Raw genomic sequence first — 15711 nt, forward strand, 5'->3', positions numbered from 1 at the left:
ATATAATACTTAAGCTACAAATCTAGACTCTACAATCCATCAACATCATCTGGCTTGTCAATCAGCTTTGTAATTAGCTTTGTTTGGAATACTAATAAACAAGTGTAATTGATGATTGGTTATATACTCTTGTTAAATATACATTTCAAATATAGAAGGGGAACTTAAAATATGATGTATTAGTATAGAGTATAAAAAATCACAGAAATACTATTTTTAATATGTTTTCTCTTAATTTATGTTAAATATATCTTTTCAAATCAAATGAAAATAAATTTCTCTACACATAACTGACCTGCAACACCCAATACCAGAGTAAAGTCCCCAGCAATTTTCCAAAACATAATTCAACATTGAGTCAAAGTTACACCTCCTTTACGCCCACTCAAAACCATAAGTAGGAAAAGCAAGAAAAATATATATAGGGAAAATCAAACTAAACACGCCCCGAAAACAATCAGAACCAATTAACCGAAAATTGAACAATCGGCCAATGAGCAATGGAAATCGGTGGAGTTGTTGGGGTCTCGAGATCAGAGCTAATTGCCAATCGACAGAATCGAATGTTAAAGCCCCCAGACAGTTTGACGACGGCTCGCTGGCCGGGGTGTTCCCTTGGACAGGGGGTGCCACCGCCCCGGGGGGGAGGGGGGAGGGGGGAGAGGGTGGGGAAGGCAGCAGCTCATTTTGCATGCAACTCTGACTAATTTATGTGCGGACTCCAGCTAGAGTTCGGACTCAAAGCCTGACCTCGCCGCATTGCAACTTCAACGTTGATTCAAATTCAAACGCTGAGATGTGGTTAATGCACTTGGAAAAATATAGTAACCATTAGGTTTTGTTTTAGAAAAATATGATATAAACATTTTAATATAAATTTAATAATATAATAATAAGAGAACCCTTGACAGAGTACTATAATTTCAGTCAGAGGAATAAATCAAAGTGAAGGAGTCGTTTCCGACCCTATAAAGCATATATATTCTGTATCAGCATCAAAAGCCGAATTGATCTAGCTATGTTTGGGTAAAATTTATTTTTTTCAAAATTTTGAAAATTTTACAAGGGGTTACATCATTAAAATTGTCAAAAATTGATAAAATTTTAAAAATTTTAAAATGTTAAATTGAGTATGCAGATTTTTAGCCCTAATAAAAACTAGCATAGAGCAGTTTTCCGAATTGAAATTTATGCATTTTTGGATCAGTTATGAACTGAATACATGGCGTATACTTGATTTTATAATGTATTATAAACCACATGGCGTATACTTAATATTTGTATTTATCAAGTACACTTTATTAACGATCAAATATCCTTAGAAATATTGCATTAAAACTTACATAGGAAAGCTTTTTGAACTAAAATTACTGCATTTTTTACTTAGTTATTGTATTTTTAGGCTTTTACTTTTCCCAGAAATTATTACATAAAAATTAAAATTAATTAAATTTCAATACCCATTTGAGGGTATTATGATTTGAGTAAGAAGCATGAAACGCAATGAAGGAATCATTTCCGACCCTATAAATCATATATATTCTTGATCAGCATCAACAGGAGAATCGGTCTAGCTATGTCCGGCAAAAATTTAATTTTTTAAATATTTTGAAAATTTTATAAGGGGTTACATCATTAAAATTGTCAAAAATTGATCAATTTTGAAATATTTTAAAATGTTAAATTGAGTATGCAGATTTATTAACCTAATAAAAACTAACATAGGAAAGCTTTCTAATTGGAAATTAATGAATTTTTCACTGAGTTATGAAGAATTTTCACTGCGAGGGTGTAGAAATTTCAGATGGGTTCATATTTAGGTTTCTATCTAAACTTAAGTCTTCAAGAATCATCAAATGTATAATCTCTATAAGTAATATTTATCTCTTGTTTCTTCCTATATTATTTTTTCCCCATCCTTTTGAATATTTTTCCCTGTGCACTGTGCTTAAGTCAATGCCAGTCGGTTGCGCTTGGTCGCTTTTCTTGGCTTTCAGCATTTTATTTCTCTTCTTATAGGTTTTCCTCTGCGTTTCCTGCGTGGGTGTCGTGGGTTTGGCTCCACTGGTCGTGCTCTCTAACTGTTTTTGCGCTGCTCGTGCCAAAACAAAAGTCACACAAAAAACGACCGCAACAAAATGCAGGGAAAACAGCAACAAAAAAAAGAAATAAGACAAGAATTCAAACTCAAAGTCGTAGACAATTATAATTTGACGTTTTGATTTGGCACTGCACACACACATGTGACCAGAGGTTTTTCCTTTGTGTTTTTCCCTCGATTCGAGTTCGATTTCGATTGTTTCTTCGGTGGCTGCAAATCCATGTCATTGACAGCATTTGAAAAGCGTTTCAAGACTGGAAATATATGTATAGCCAAGAGTGTTTAACTATTTGTTTGTTTTGGCTCTGTAGCCGCCAAAGAATTATGTTTCAAGGTTTCGGTTAGAGAGAAACCCATGCTAGGTGGCCGTGTGTGGGAGCAGCAGCATATTTCAGAGGTGAAGTAATGGCAGCAAAATATTTTTTAAATGCATTTCTTATTTCGAAAATCAAATCAATAATCATTGCTTCCTTGCACACTTCCTACAATTAGTTGCCATTAATATTAACTTGAACCTTTAGGCTTTTTACTTCAAGAAATCCTTATAATTAGTCCCAGCTGACTCAAAATTTGCTTGTTTTTCTATTCTTCCTGTTATTAATAATAGACTAGCAGCAAATCCCTTTCTTGGCAATTATGTATTTTGTATTTTTTTGTAGCAGTTTTTCTTTTCGACGCAGCCATCATCATTATTGGCCTTAGTCCAACCCGGTAATAAACTCTCTGTCCAAATCGCGCTGTCGTGTTGACAGTTGCAAATGTTGCAACTGCCGCCCCCTTCTCTTGGTCTTTCCCCCGCTGGAAAATCTGCACATATACTATATATATATATATATATATATTTTGTTCTGTTTTTTTTGTTGAATGCATATAAACTTCCGCATTTTGGGGGCGCGCGCACTCATTCAAGAAGTCATCGCCTTGGTGGCTGTCTAACTCCGCTAGCTCCTTCCTTATCCTCCATCTTTATCCCCAGAGAGTTTCCTTGCATTCTGGTTTTTCTATTTTTCTAGATCCATATACAGAGAAAGAAAATATATACTATAAGCATATTAAAAACTATAATTAATTAAAATAAAAGGGTAGAATACTTGACAAAGAAGTTTCTGTCTAGAAAAGATCATTCTTCTTTCAAATTCAAATATTATTTTCAACACTTCAAATATTTTCCTTTTCGTGATACCTTCTTTTTCTCTCAGTGCACTCCATATGTTTGCCTCTGGGCTAGTCATAGATTATTGCGAATGATAGAACCTGAGCCAATATTTACATATACAGAGACATCTCTTCTCCCTGAAAACGAACAACTGAACAGAAGAGCCTGTTTTCCTAATGTTTGTGCTACAATTCCTCAAGCAAAAAAAAAAAAAGGAGAGAGACAGAGAAATAAAGAAAAATTGGCTGGGGGAAATGGGGAAATACTGACACAAGTCGTGTTACTTGCGGCTGTGCTCCAAACTCATTCCGAGAAATGAAAAATTATACCAAAGAGTTAATTTTTTCGCCCCGCTTCCATTCTATTGCTTTATTTCTGATTTTTCTTGTAATTTCCCGCCAGGGAAATAAGCTGCCAGCAGTGAGGAGGAGGGGGAGGAGGAGGTGATGGAGGGGGCGCGGAAAATCCAGAGACAGAGACAGAGACAGCGACAGCGACTTGAAGATGACGCGTACAAATGTGCGATTTAAATGAGGAGCAGGAGCCACAGTCTCAGATTTAGATCCAGCTGTAGGCTTGCCATGTGTCAAGGCAGAGAGAAAAAAAGAGGGTAAAATGCACTGAGAAAAAATCTACAGAGTTAAGAAATAGGTTCTTATAATAATAAGATCAAGTACTTCAAGATTAAGCCAAGTTAAGATACATTTCTTGATCTCTTAAGTACTTATAAAGGTATAGGTACTTGATATGGTTTTATTTTTTGCTTTAGTTGACTTTAATCTTTTCTCTCAGTGTCTAGAATCGTGAAGAAATCAAGTCAGGTAGCCGAGGCCTTGGGTGACTGCTGCACTTGCCTTCGAGTGTTGCAATTAGCTGCAAACGGCAATCAGTTTTGCTTGAGAAGAAGCCTTGTGGAGGCTATAGTTTTTCCTCCTCAAAGCCACACAGCACACAGCACACATCTCCATCAACTAACAGCAAACTTGCCACTTGCAACTCTGCTACTTTTCCTGCGCGCTTTTCCTTTTTTCATCGTTTTTTGTTGTTGTTCTTGTTGTTATTCACCGTTCAGGTGCGTGACGTTCATTTCAATTGGACGGCGTGTCATTAGAAGGCGTTCTGCTGCGGCTGTTTGTGCCACGCCCACCTGCCATAACCTTGCACAAGAAGATATGACAAATCTCTCTCGAACTGAACTGGACATCAAAAAGGCCGCCACTTGTCTTGGTCAGGGAAATATGCCAAACACAGCAGCAGCAGCAATCCCCCCTTGATCTCAATCACCGCAAAGTAACGCGAGTAACCGCAACTACACTTGACCACATTCAAATCGAACTTAAGGCTTATTAATAATTATGACAATGCCTTCGACAGGTCGCCATTGTCAGGAATGTCGCCGCAGAAACAACAGCAGAAATTGCAGCTTAGAACAAAAACGAGGCACAGTCACAGCCACAATGGCGACAACTGCCCACGATCCAAACCTACACTGGCCCTGATCTTGCACTGGGAGAAAACGGTGAGTATTGCATAAAAATAATTAATAGATAAAGCTTGAAATCTCATATAAGAATTTGCCTCTCAATATACAGTTCTATAACTTATTCTACACATAACAAATAAAGCAAGATATAGTAAATATTTGAACTATCTTATCTATCAACTCCGATAATTCTTTCCCTTGATATTTCATGATAACTTAATTCTTCAATTCAAATTCTTAAAGATTAAGATTACTTTTACTATACAGTAAAATACCTTTCCTATCTTTCATTATAATAATCTGATCATGATGCTTATTTCATCACTTTCTTTTGATGATTTCGCATTTTACAATTCATAATCATAGTTCCGCTTTGGATTTTTTTTGCAAAGTGCATTCCGTGACTGCAATCTATATATCTGAGTTCGAGTATCGCATTCGAGTCTTAGTCTGAGTCTGAGTCGGAGTGTTTTGAGTCTTGGAGCAGTGGCGATTGTCACACGAGCTTAGAGTCTGTTACTTTGAGTTCAAGTTGGAGTTAAAGTACAATAAGTTTGCCGCTGTCGTTGGCTGTTTGCTGTGGCAATTTCAGTTGCTTTTTCATAGACTCTGACCGCTTTTGATCGTGACCACCATTGTGGTTGCCGCCTCGTAAACACGTTGGAAACAACACACAAAAGACAAGGCATTGCCGAGTTTATGCGACTGCTGGGCATTTATATAAAGTTTTCAACGCTTATTTACGATCCGATATCGCCCAGTCAGAGCGCCCCCGCATTCAGTTCGATATCAGATCGGACCAATCTTTCTCTCTATTAAAGAAATAAAAGAGAGGCGCTCAAGCTTGGCAAAGGGTACTAACTTCTTTCTTCTCGAATCAGCCAAGCCAAGCCAAGCGCTTTCCCGACCTGCTTCAACCTTGTTTTTCCCCCCACCTGCGTATGAGAGCAGCTGTCAAAATGTCCAGGGTGCACTTCCTCTATCTCCTCTTTTGCCCAGTTGGATATATAAAATGTAAAGTAGAGGATTGCATCGCATCAAGATCAAAGAAATTATATACATATATATATGAGAAAATTAGCATTTAATTTCTGATGAGCGACGAGCGGAGAGGAAGAACAAAAGGCTTTACATAAAAAGGGTTATCCAAAGATGGTTAAGAGATATGAGGTTTAAAGAGGGGAGGGAAATATAACATATGAGTAGGAAATTTAATCATTCTTCAAGGTTAAGAACCTTAAACTCAACCAAGAGTCTCTTAAAGAATTTAATAAAACTTATTAAACATAAAAACCCGAAACCGATTCCTTTTGTAATTAATTCCCCACCATGGCTAACAATCCCCAAATGGCCAAAAACTGATAACAATAGCAAGCATTTAATAACCATTTAAAATGCTTCAATAGTCCTCTCCTCTCCTACTCTTCTCCAGAGGGGGAAACCCCAGGAAGATTCCCAGAGAGGAGAGTAACCACTGATTAGTGCCTTCGATTCGATATTGCATTGTTCCACCAATCGGTGGCACTTGACAGCTGCTGCACAGTAAAGACAAAAGGCCAAAAGACTTGAAGCTAAGCGGCTTAGAGTCAAGCGAAAAGTGCCTCGGACAATAGTTGGGCTTAGTGGAGCCAAGAATATGCTCAATGGTTAATTAAAATTGAGCTTGAATCGGTCAGCAAAACGGGGGAGGTTGGGTGTGCCGCCCAAGAACAACTTAATTAATGTTATTTATCGATGCGGAATATCTAGCTATCTGACTAGAAACTAGACCGACTAGAACTCAAAGTCCCACCAAAATCGATGAACATTCTGCGGTAAATCAACTTGAACTGCAACTTGCTGGCTGTGCGGAAATGCTAATTAAAGTAAATAATAAAGGCGACTTGCAGTTGCAGTTGCAGCTTGGCGATTTAATAAGAGGAGCTGGAGGAGGAGTCCCCTCTGGTGGGGCGACAGCGGTGGCGGCCTCGTCTGTGATTAGCCGCCCAGAGAACAGTAATTTTCATGGCGACGACGAGGAGGAGGAGGAGTTGGGAGTCGAGGCTGGATGCTGGATGCCGGAGCCTGCGCCCGTGGTGGACCATTCACCTGCTCATCATTAGGCGGGGCGTGTCCTTGAGCCTGCGGCGCGCTTTTGGCCTCTCTTCTCGGGATCGCTTATGCGATTATGCGATGCCCTGCTATAATGAACTGCCATTGTCGTGTTGAACTCTAGGAGAAGGCATTGCTTAAGAGCTATTTTACACTGGGGAAATAAAGGGGATTTCTTAAGAAATAGGTGCTGTTTAGGTTTCTTTAAGATACAATATATCTATCTCATTAAAAGGCAGAGGAGCAAAGGAGCCAAAAAATATGGATACTGGGATTATTTTTTATAATATCGATATATTAATGTTGAATACGATATTTTTCTATATCTAAGAGTGCGAATAATCAAACTTTAATATAATATAAATAATATTTATAACATTTTTGGGTATTCTAATTTTAGTCAATTAGTCTAATTATGTGAAGGAGTCATTTACGACCCTATAAACCATATATATTATTGATCAGAATTAAAAGCTGAATCGATCTAGCTATGTTCGGGCAAAATTTATTTTTTTCAAAATTTTGAAAATTTCATCATTAAAATTGTCAAAAATTGGCAAAAATTTGATTTTTTTAAATTACTAAACATAGTATGCAGATTTGTTAACCTTACAAAAACTAACACAGAACAGCTTTCCAATTTGAAATTGATGCTTTTTTGGCTTAGTTACGATCAATTGAAACTGCAAGGGTATACAAATTTCGGCTTCCTTTCTTTTGTAATGATATTGAGCTCACTATTTTCTTTGATAATAATATCGAACATATTCCTATCAATATACGTCTCTAGGGCTGTGTATCATCATCCTCACGTCTCTTTTACTTGCTTTTAATTTAGAGCAATTTAAATTGCATCATTAAATACCATTTTTAACAACAGGAAAGCCCCATAAAACGCAGTGTCCTGTTTAAGTACAACCATTTAATGATCGAAATCATCGCAGATAGCGCATCGCCTCTCCATCGTAGCTTATTTTTCTCACAGTGCTAATACTAGCCATTAGAGCTGAAGGCGTGGACCAGAATGGGCTGCAACCGGGGCTGATATATAGTGGAATATGCAGCAAGATGTGGACGGAGCTCAAATTTGAATGCCGCCTTGGCGCCCAGAAGAGCTGGCGGCGGCGCGTGGCGCTCTCCTGGCAAAGACTTTGGCCACAGACTGGCGCCAATCTCTAAATAGACGGACAATTTTAGCCTGGCCTTAACGGAGCTTCGCCCCCCTCTCAGTTTTCCTCCACTCTCCAGTCTAGAGTCTCCGTTCTTCGTTCTCTCTGGGACGGAAATCGCCTGTCAATTTGGTTTCTGTACAGGAATTGTCGTAAGATGGCCACTAAGATCAGGTTGGAAAGATACCTCTTCTCCTTCGTGGCGACAGGAAACGCGAATTGGGTTTCTTGATCCGATCGATCCGATTGGGGAAAATGCCACATTGACACTTTTCTATAGCGTGTGAAACATGTATTTCCTTTTTTTATTAATTAAAATCAAAAGGAGAAACTGCGGGAAACTATGAGAAATATTTTAGAGATCTTCATGCTATTGTATATTAATTAAAATATTATACATTTAAATAAATCCTCTTTTCAAACTAATTAAATTCCCTTTGCCTTATATCAACCTTTGGTTTTCCTTCCATCAAGGAAGAGAGTTCTTTTGTATCCAATTTGGTTCCATTTTATCATTACTGAGACCCGGTTGAAGATGATTATCGGGTCAAGTGCAGTAATTAGTTTTTGCTGGCAAATATATATGTATATCAAAGTCTAAGCAGCAAAAGACTGAACCAGATCGCGGCTTTTGCTACAAATTAGCCCTTGCGGGGCCCCCATTGGAAAATTGTGGAAAAATGGCAAATGAAAAAGCGAGGAAAAGCGTTCGCTAATCCGCACCTTGCCTCAGTCTCAGTCTCGAAACAAGGAAGTGGAAAACACACTCCCGGTTCTACAGTCTTTTGCGATCGAGTGTGGATGGCTCGCGCTTCCCCCCATATTGTGCGCCCATTTAATACTCTCGTACTTGGCAATTTAATATGAAATTGTTGGCCAAACGAAACGAAACGAAACGAAACTCTCCTCTGTCCAGGCCTTTCTTCTTTCGGGTGCTGATAGCCTTGTCTAAGTGCTGCCATCAGTGGAGTGCTCCTGCTGCTGCTCCTGCTCCTGCTCCTCCTCCTGCTCCTGCTCCTCCTCCTGTTTCAATGTCGATGATGTTGTTGACGATGTTCTGGCCGCCACAGCAAAGTGCAACCTGCAACCGCAACTTGCAACCTGCAGAACTACCGGACTCCTGCTGCCTGCTGCCTGCTGCCTACTCTGCCTACTTTAGCTTGGCTAGATAATTTCAATCATTAATTTTGATTATGAACAAGCGTGGCCGGGACTCGAGTTCGAGTTCGAGTCCCCAAGAAAAAGGTAGCTTCCCTGGGAGAAGTAGGAGCCATCGAGAAGGTGGCCACTTCTGCCACGCACGAGCTCTATAAACATCGATGGTGCATAGTGGAGCAGAAAGTAAAGAAAATATATAGAAAACTATAGCCACTTTTAAGCAGATTTCATTAAGGATCTAAAGCTAATGAGGTTGAGTTTCCTTCAATGTCAAATGCTTTTTCAAAAGAGACGTCAGTATACATAATATTACTTGAAGATCTCATTAAAAACCTCTATAATCTTAATAAATATAAATTAATAACCCCAATTTCGGTCTTATATATAAGATATTATGCTATACTTTCAAACATTTATACCTATATTCCATACCACTGTTTCTTGCTAGCTGTTTCTGGCCCGTTGCCATCGAAATGAGTTCATAAAAACCGAGAGGCGGAGAGGCCCCAGATGATGAGGAGGAGCTAGAGCTGGAGCAGGAGCAGGAGAAGACTGTTGTTGTTTCCTGGGGGGAGGTACAGATTGGGTGGCTGTGCTCCTTCTCCTGCTCCTTTCCCTCCTTCTTATTCCCTGCTGCCCGGTGGCTCGTTTGCAAGTGAACGACACATCGTTGCTACCAGAAACCGAAAGAGACTCGAGCCACTTCTCGTGGTATTAGTATTGGGCAGATGCTGATAACTTGGCCGGTTCTCTTGGCTTATACTTCGTTTTTTTTCCTTTCTTTCTTTGCTAGTTGCTGTACTGTTTTTCCTATTTTTTCCCTGCTTTTTTTGTGCAACTAGCCACGAAGTGAACAGGTGCTTTGGTGCCTGGAACTGTAGCTGAAGTCTGGTGGGGCCCCGGCAATCGATACATTTATTGCTGCTGTTACCCCCGACCCCCAAAGAACCCCCCTACAGTGGGGGCTCTGGCATCATGCCTGCCACTTGTGTCTGGTCAGTGGAATCGATGATGATGTACACAGCAAGGAAATATAGCTCAAAAAGATCATCACTAAATGATTATGAAAAAGATTAAGAAGTTAAAGCTTGCTTAGTTCTTTTGTTAGATAGTTTACTTTGAAATAATAACAAACAACTAATATATTAAGCACCAAATACCGAAAATATTAAATATAATATTATGAAAAATATCCCAAAATATTGTTTAGTTTTGTAAACTTAAGCTTGTGGTATTGGTTTCAAGCGTTGTTTAGATTTGCATTTATTTTCTTACTATTTTATATACAAACTTTATACCCAATGTTGAAGAATAAAACTTCAATTATTACAAAATCTTGTGAAATGAATTATTTCATAATTTTATAGTTTAAATATATATATTTTTTCTCTGTGCAAGGTAGCACTCCTCCTCTCTCTTTCTACCAAATCAAAGGTCGATGTCGCTGTTGGTGTTTTTCCTAGTTTTTTTTTGCTATTGCTGTTTTATTTTATTTTTTAGCGCCAAGCGCTTATCAAGTGAGTTCATGGAATGATTGTTTTTGTTTACAGCCCCACGCAATTTGCTTAGGTGCTGATAAGGTCCACTCCGCTCTATCGCGCATCAAGTGGCGGAATATATAACCCAGAGAACTCTTGAAATATACACGAAATAAGTATATTGCATATTGAGCTTAATTCTCTCTCTCAAAGACGACGACCACGCATTGTTATCTTTGATTGACCGTTTTAAGTAGCAGTTTCAGGCTCCCACTCCCCCAAATTCTTATCCGCCTGGAAGGCTGGAAGGCAGGCAGCCTCCTCTTTCTTCCTGCTGAATCTTCTCTCCATCCACTGCCATCGGGCATTTGAAGATTTTTGTCTGCTTTATTATAGAAATTTGTTGTAATTCACTGAGAGGCCACTTAAGATAAATCACCAGAGATTGTCGATTGGCGGGGAGAACTTTGGGGGAAGGCGTGACCGGTGGCCAAAAGCTACTGAAGTAGCCGCTGACATGGAGCAGAGCAGGAGAGATCTCTAGACTTTGGAGGAATGAAATCTCTCTTGGAAAATATATAATTATAATATTTTATCTGTAAAATGGGGGGAAAATTAAAGATGCATCTTCTGCAAAGTTCTCAGTATGATGAAGTTTTATTGCTAAATTCCCAAGGGATGTGCCATGGTTGGAATGAAAAAGAAGAGCTCGAGCTTTCTTCCTGCGACGAACGCTTGGGGATATCATCCTTCATTTCTTTTCCCCGCCTTTCCTCCAGAGAGACAAATTAAAATTTGCCAAAAGATTAAGAGAAAGGAAAAGAAGGGAGGGAGGGTTAGGTGAGGCACAGGATTCCCAGCGAAGGACAAACAGTCCCTGGAGTCAAAAAGCGACAACAAAACAGCGAGGAGCAAAGAGGGACGACAAAAAAGAGTGTGACACAGCGGAATGATGATTACCCAAAGGTACGAGGAAAGATGAGGAACTGGGGGATGCCAAGGAGAAAGAGTAACCAGAGGCGGACAAATGAAAATTCAACTCAAGTAGATGAAACATAGAGCGAAGATGGAACTGCCAAGGAGAGCAGAAAGTGCGGAAAACAGTTTTCCACAAATGGAAATGGAAATGAGAACAAGATGAGGGGGATCAGGAGCAGGAGCAGGAGCAGGAGGAGGCAGCACTGGAATAAGAAGCGCATGCAAATGTCAAGTCAAGTTTCCCAGGCCTCGGAAAATATTAGAAAACAAGGCGCAGAAATAACAATGAAAATGCAATTTGAGTTTAAAGAAGTCCTGGTAATTTCTTAAAATCTCTCCTGGCTAAGAAGTAAATCATAAAATTAATGTTCTATACTTATTTTTAAACTTCAGTTAAACATTGTGATTTGAGAGATCTTTTTTCTAGGAGTATCCTTCCTCAAAGAGTGTTTAATGCATCAAACGCATTATTATTTACTCTCTAAAAGTGTCTCCATTTATAGTTTGATTTTAATTCTATTAAGCATACAAATATCCTTAAGGATATGTAACATACCCTTAAAGGGTAAATTCAACCATCGAAGGCAATAAGTAGAACATGCAGCAAAGTTGAATAGAAACGAAACTGAAAGATAGAAAGAGGAGTCTCAGGGAGGAAACTGAGGAGTAGAAGGAGGTGTCTCCCTTCTCAGAAGGAGGAGGAGCAGTTGCATCAGGCAGACGCTGTGGCAGACGTGAATATATTGCCAGAGCAGGGCAGGACCAGGACCAGGACCAAGCCAAGTCCTGGCAAGTAAAACTTGGTCGTAGAGAAACCCCAAAAGCAACGACTGACGACGACTGACAAGAAGGAAAAAGGAAAAATCTCCAGGGGCTAGGGGATTCGTTTTCCCAGCAACAGATCCTCTTTCTCTTGCTCCTTTTCCCTTTGCCAATGGTTTGAATGGAGCTCAAAACGAAACCAAAACAAAACAGAATAAAAAACCGAAATGGAATAAAAGGGGGAACAAATAGAATAGATGATAAAGAAGCGAAGCCGCAGCATCATGCTGGAGAAAAGTTTTCCTCGTATTTTTTTATGTCTGCCTTGGCTTTTGGAGGGGCTAAACTTTTCTCTCCCAAAAGAAAAGCAAACGGAAAGGAAAAGGAAAACTTTAACTGAGCAAATGTTGAAATGCGGCTACGACTGCCAATCCATCCTTCCGCAAAAATCCCTGAGAATTTCCCCTTGCAGCAGTTTCCTTTTCTTCGAATGCTTTTATTGTTGCGAAAATGGCAAATGAAAAGCAATTAGAGGAACCAAATTGTCAAGGGTCGTCCTGGTTTTTACACATTTAAATATTATTGTTTTGTTTTCTTTTTCTTAGTTTCCTTTTTCATACAGTCTGCTGGGGGGAAAAGCAATGACAAACAAATCGAAATGACTAAAACTTTAACATGGGAAATGCTTAAAAAATTAAAGAAAATCATCTAAGAGAGTGTCAAATGGCTTTGCTTAATCTTTTTCGGGTTTAATAGTTGATTTTAAGAATTAAACTTAAGGTATTTCCTAATTATTGAGATTAAATTCCTTAAGTGTATTGGTATCCCCATAATATATTCAATTTATCTTCTCGCCTCGGGCTTACTCTCATTAATCTGTATCCCTTTTAGTTCCTCATTTATTTTTCTAATGGCTGCGACTGCTCCTGGGGCCCAGAAGGATGCAAAAAAAAAGAGGAAAGATTGTGAGGAATATAAGAGAGAAAATGAGGAAAAACCAAGGGGAAAAATGCGGGAAAACTACCAGCGAGCCGTGCAAACTCGGCAGAGTCTATTTGGTGAAATTACTTTCATTGCACGGCATTTTCAAGTGGCGAATGTGTGGGTGCATATGTATGTAGGGTTATTCTGCGGACGGGTAGTGTAAAGAGGGTGTACTGTAACAGGGGGTGGTGTAAGTAGGTTGTACTGTAAGAGGGGGCCAGCAGGCTGGCAAGGATCCATAGAGATGGCGAGCTGAGAGCGCAGTAACTCGAGAGTCCTTGAGCGTCTGATTTTGTGTATAGACGTGGACGCTATTTGTTTTGCCGAGTGTGTGCGAGGGGAGAAATTCCGTTGGGAAAATACTACCAGAGACTGTGCAACACTGCACTGCACAAAAATATATATACTATATATAAGCCAAAAAAAAAAAGAGTAGTAAGAAAACCAGGAGGATTTACCAACAGCAGCTGTTGGATATCTCTCTCTCCCTCACTTTTGCCTTTAAAAAGTATAAACAAAAGAAAAGCAAACGAGAAAAAGTCAGAAAAAAGTCCACAGGACACGAAGGCCTCTGCACTGAAAATGAAGTGAAGGTTTTTCCTCCTTTCCTCCTTTCCTTTCTTTTCTTCTTCATTTTTATGTTGAAGGATTTGCACTGCAGTCAGTCAGGTCTGGGCTTTCCCTAATGAGTGGAGGCCAGTGATTGCTTGAAGATCTCTCCTCCATGAAATCTCTCTCATGAGTCCAGCTCATCCTGCTCCTGCTCCTGCATCCTGGCACTGCCTCTGATGATGATGATGATTAATGCACTGGCAGTCGCTGTGGCAGACTCGCGTTTCGTGTCATTGTCACAGGCGAAACAAACAAGCTGGATCCTGGCAGAGCCACTCGAAATCAGAGGGAAAACGATGAACTGCCAGCTGCTTTCCGGGAGATGGTAAGCAAGTGAAGCGAAATGAAATGAAATGTGAAAAACGTGCCAGAGTTTTCCCCCAACTACACTAATTTGCAGGCGCTTGCACAAACTGTGACTTAGCGGCTAAAAGTTCCTTGCGGCCGTTAAGCAAACTCAAGTTGTTAACGTCTTAGTCTGGGGCTTACTTGGACCAAGTACTTAAGCCAGGGAGGAAAATGTAAGGAAAAGCCTGCCTGCCTGCCTGCCTGCCTGCCTGCCTGCCTGCCTGGTAAACCTACCAAACCCCTTAAAGTTTCAGTTTTGCCCGTAAAAGGGAATACTTGATATTATTACGCATACGCCGCGTGTGCCACACTTTGAGTAAATATTAAAGGCTGACACGACACCCAAAAATAAATGTCCTTGAAAGCAACACACGTCACCAGGTGCTCCCTCTCTTTGAAGTACCTTTAAGGCTTTAAACCTCCCCTGTGCAAACAATTAGGGAAACATGCGTAAGAGAGCGAGACAAGTTCAATATTTATATATACACAAAGCTATAGATACTCTATAGTTAATCAATAAATTCCAACGATAGACTGAGGACAAGCACGTGCCGGCATTTTAAGGACCCAAAAGGAGGCAAAAAAGTTTAGCCAAAGCACAACGCCCATCCACCCATCCATTCCACCTGACTTCAGCCCACAAAAAAGGCAAACAAATTTAATTTACTGCCGGCAAAACAATTTCTGCCACGTGTAAAGCCATTTCGGGCAAAAAGGAAAGGCGAAGGAAATAAGTAGGAGTGGGTCTGGGTCTACTCCTTCGTCGTAAACAGGAACCAAGTCGCGTCGCCTGCCAGACACGTAGCCCCCGAGTTATGTAACACGTGCCTTGTTTCTGGTTTACTCTTACTTACAGTATCTTGTGTCTGAGTGGAAACATGGAAAGCTCATTGAATATGCAAATTATACCGAAAATATATTCCCAAGAACAAAAGGAGAGTAGCAGCAGCAGCAAAAGCGGAAGCTGACTGACACACTCGGAGACAGAGACAGAGACAGAGAGAGAGAGAGCGAAAGAGATGGGGGAATTGAGTAGAGAAAGAGACAACACAGCTTACAATATAGACAGACAGATGTCAGACAAGACAGCCAAGACAGCGACAGAGGAGCGACATTCCTGATTAGTCCGTGGTAGTAGTTGTGGGAGAGTGGCTTTGGGGCTAGGGTTTTAGGGGTTGAGATAAGAGATAACAGCAGGACACAAGACAGGCCACAGACAAGACAGGGATAAGATGAAGAAGAGGATGAAGTGGAGGCACCCAGGCCAAAAGGGATAATGTTATGTTAATGTTCGGCATAATCGAGACGACAACCGCAAAAGGCAGCAAGCTCAATTGCCTTCCCTTGTCCGACTTTTTGTACACGTAAAGAAAATTAAGATAAGAAATATA

At 40.0% G+C, this 15711-nt stretch overlaps 1 protein-coding gene and 1 long non-coding RNA gene across 3 annotated transcripts in view; one reads left to right on the forward strand and one right to left on the reverse strand.

Annotated features, from left to right (window-relative positions):
• The window catches only part of LOC147643988 (uncharacterized), a 64156-nt gene that overhangs the window by 36111 nt on the left and 12334 nt on the right, over positions 1 to 15711 (forward strand). The window contains exon 2 of the long non-coding RNA XR_015271184.1: positions 4632 to 4776. This is a non-coding gene — a long non-coding RNA (uncharacterized LOC147643988). The remainder of the gene's footprint in view (positions 1 to 4631; positions 4777 to 15711) is intronic.
• Positions 1 to 15711, reverse strand: part of Snoo (Sno oncogene) — a 117368-nt gene that overhangs the window by 35181 nt on the left and 66476 nt on the right. The gene's annotated exons all lie outside the window — the stretch shown is intronic.

The sequence above is a fragment of the Drosophila serrata genome, unplaced genomic scaffold, assembly GCF_035046125.1.
Source record: "Drosophila serrata isolate PLE 108 unplaced genomic scaffold, ASM3504612v1 contig_240, whole genome shotgun sequence".
Taxonomy (NCBI): Eukaryota; Metazoa; Arthropoda; class Insecta; order Diptera; family Drosophilidae; genus Drosophila; species Drosophila serrata.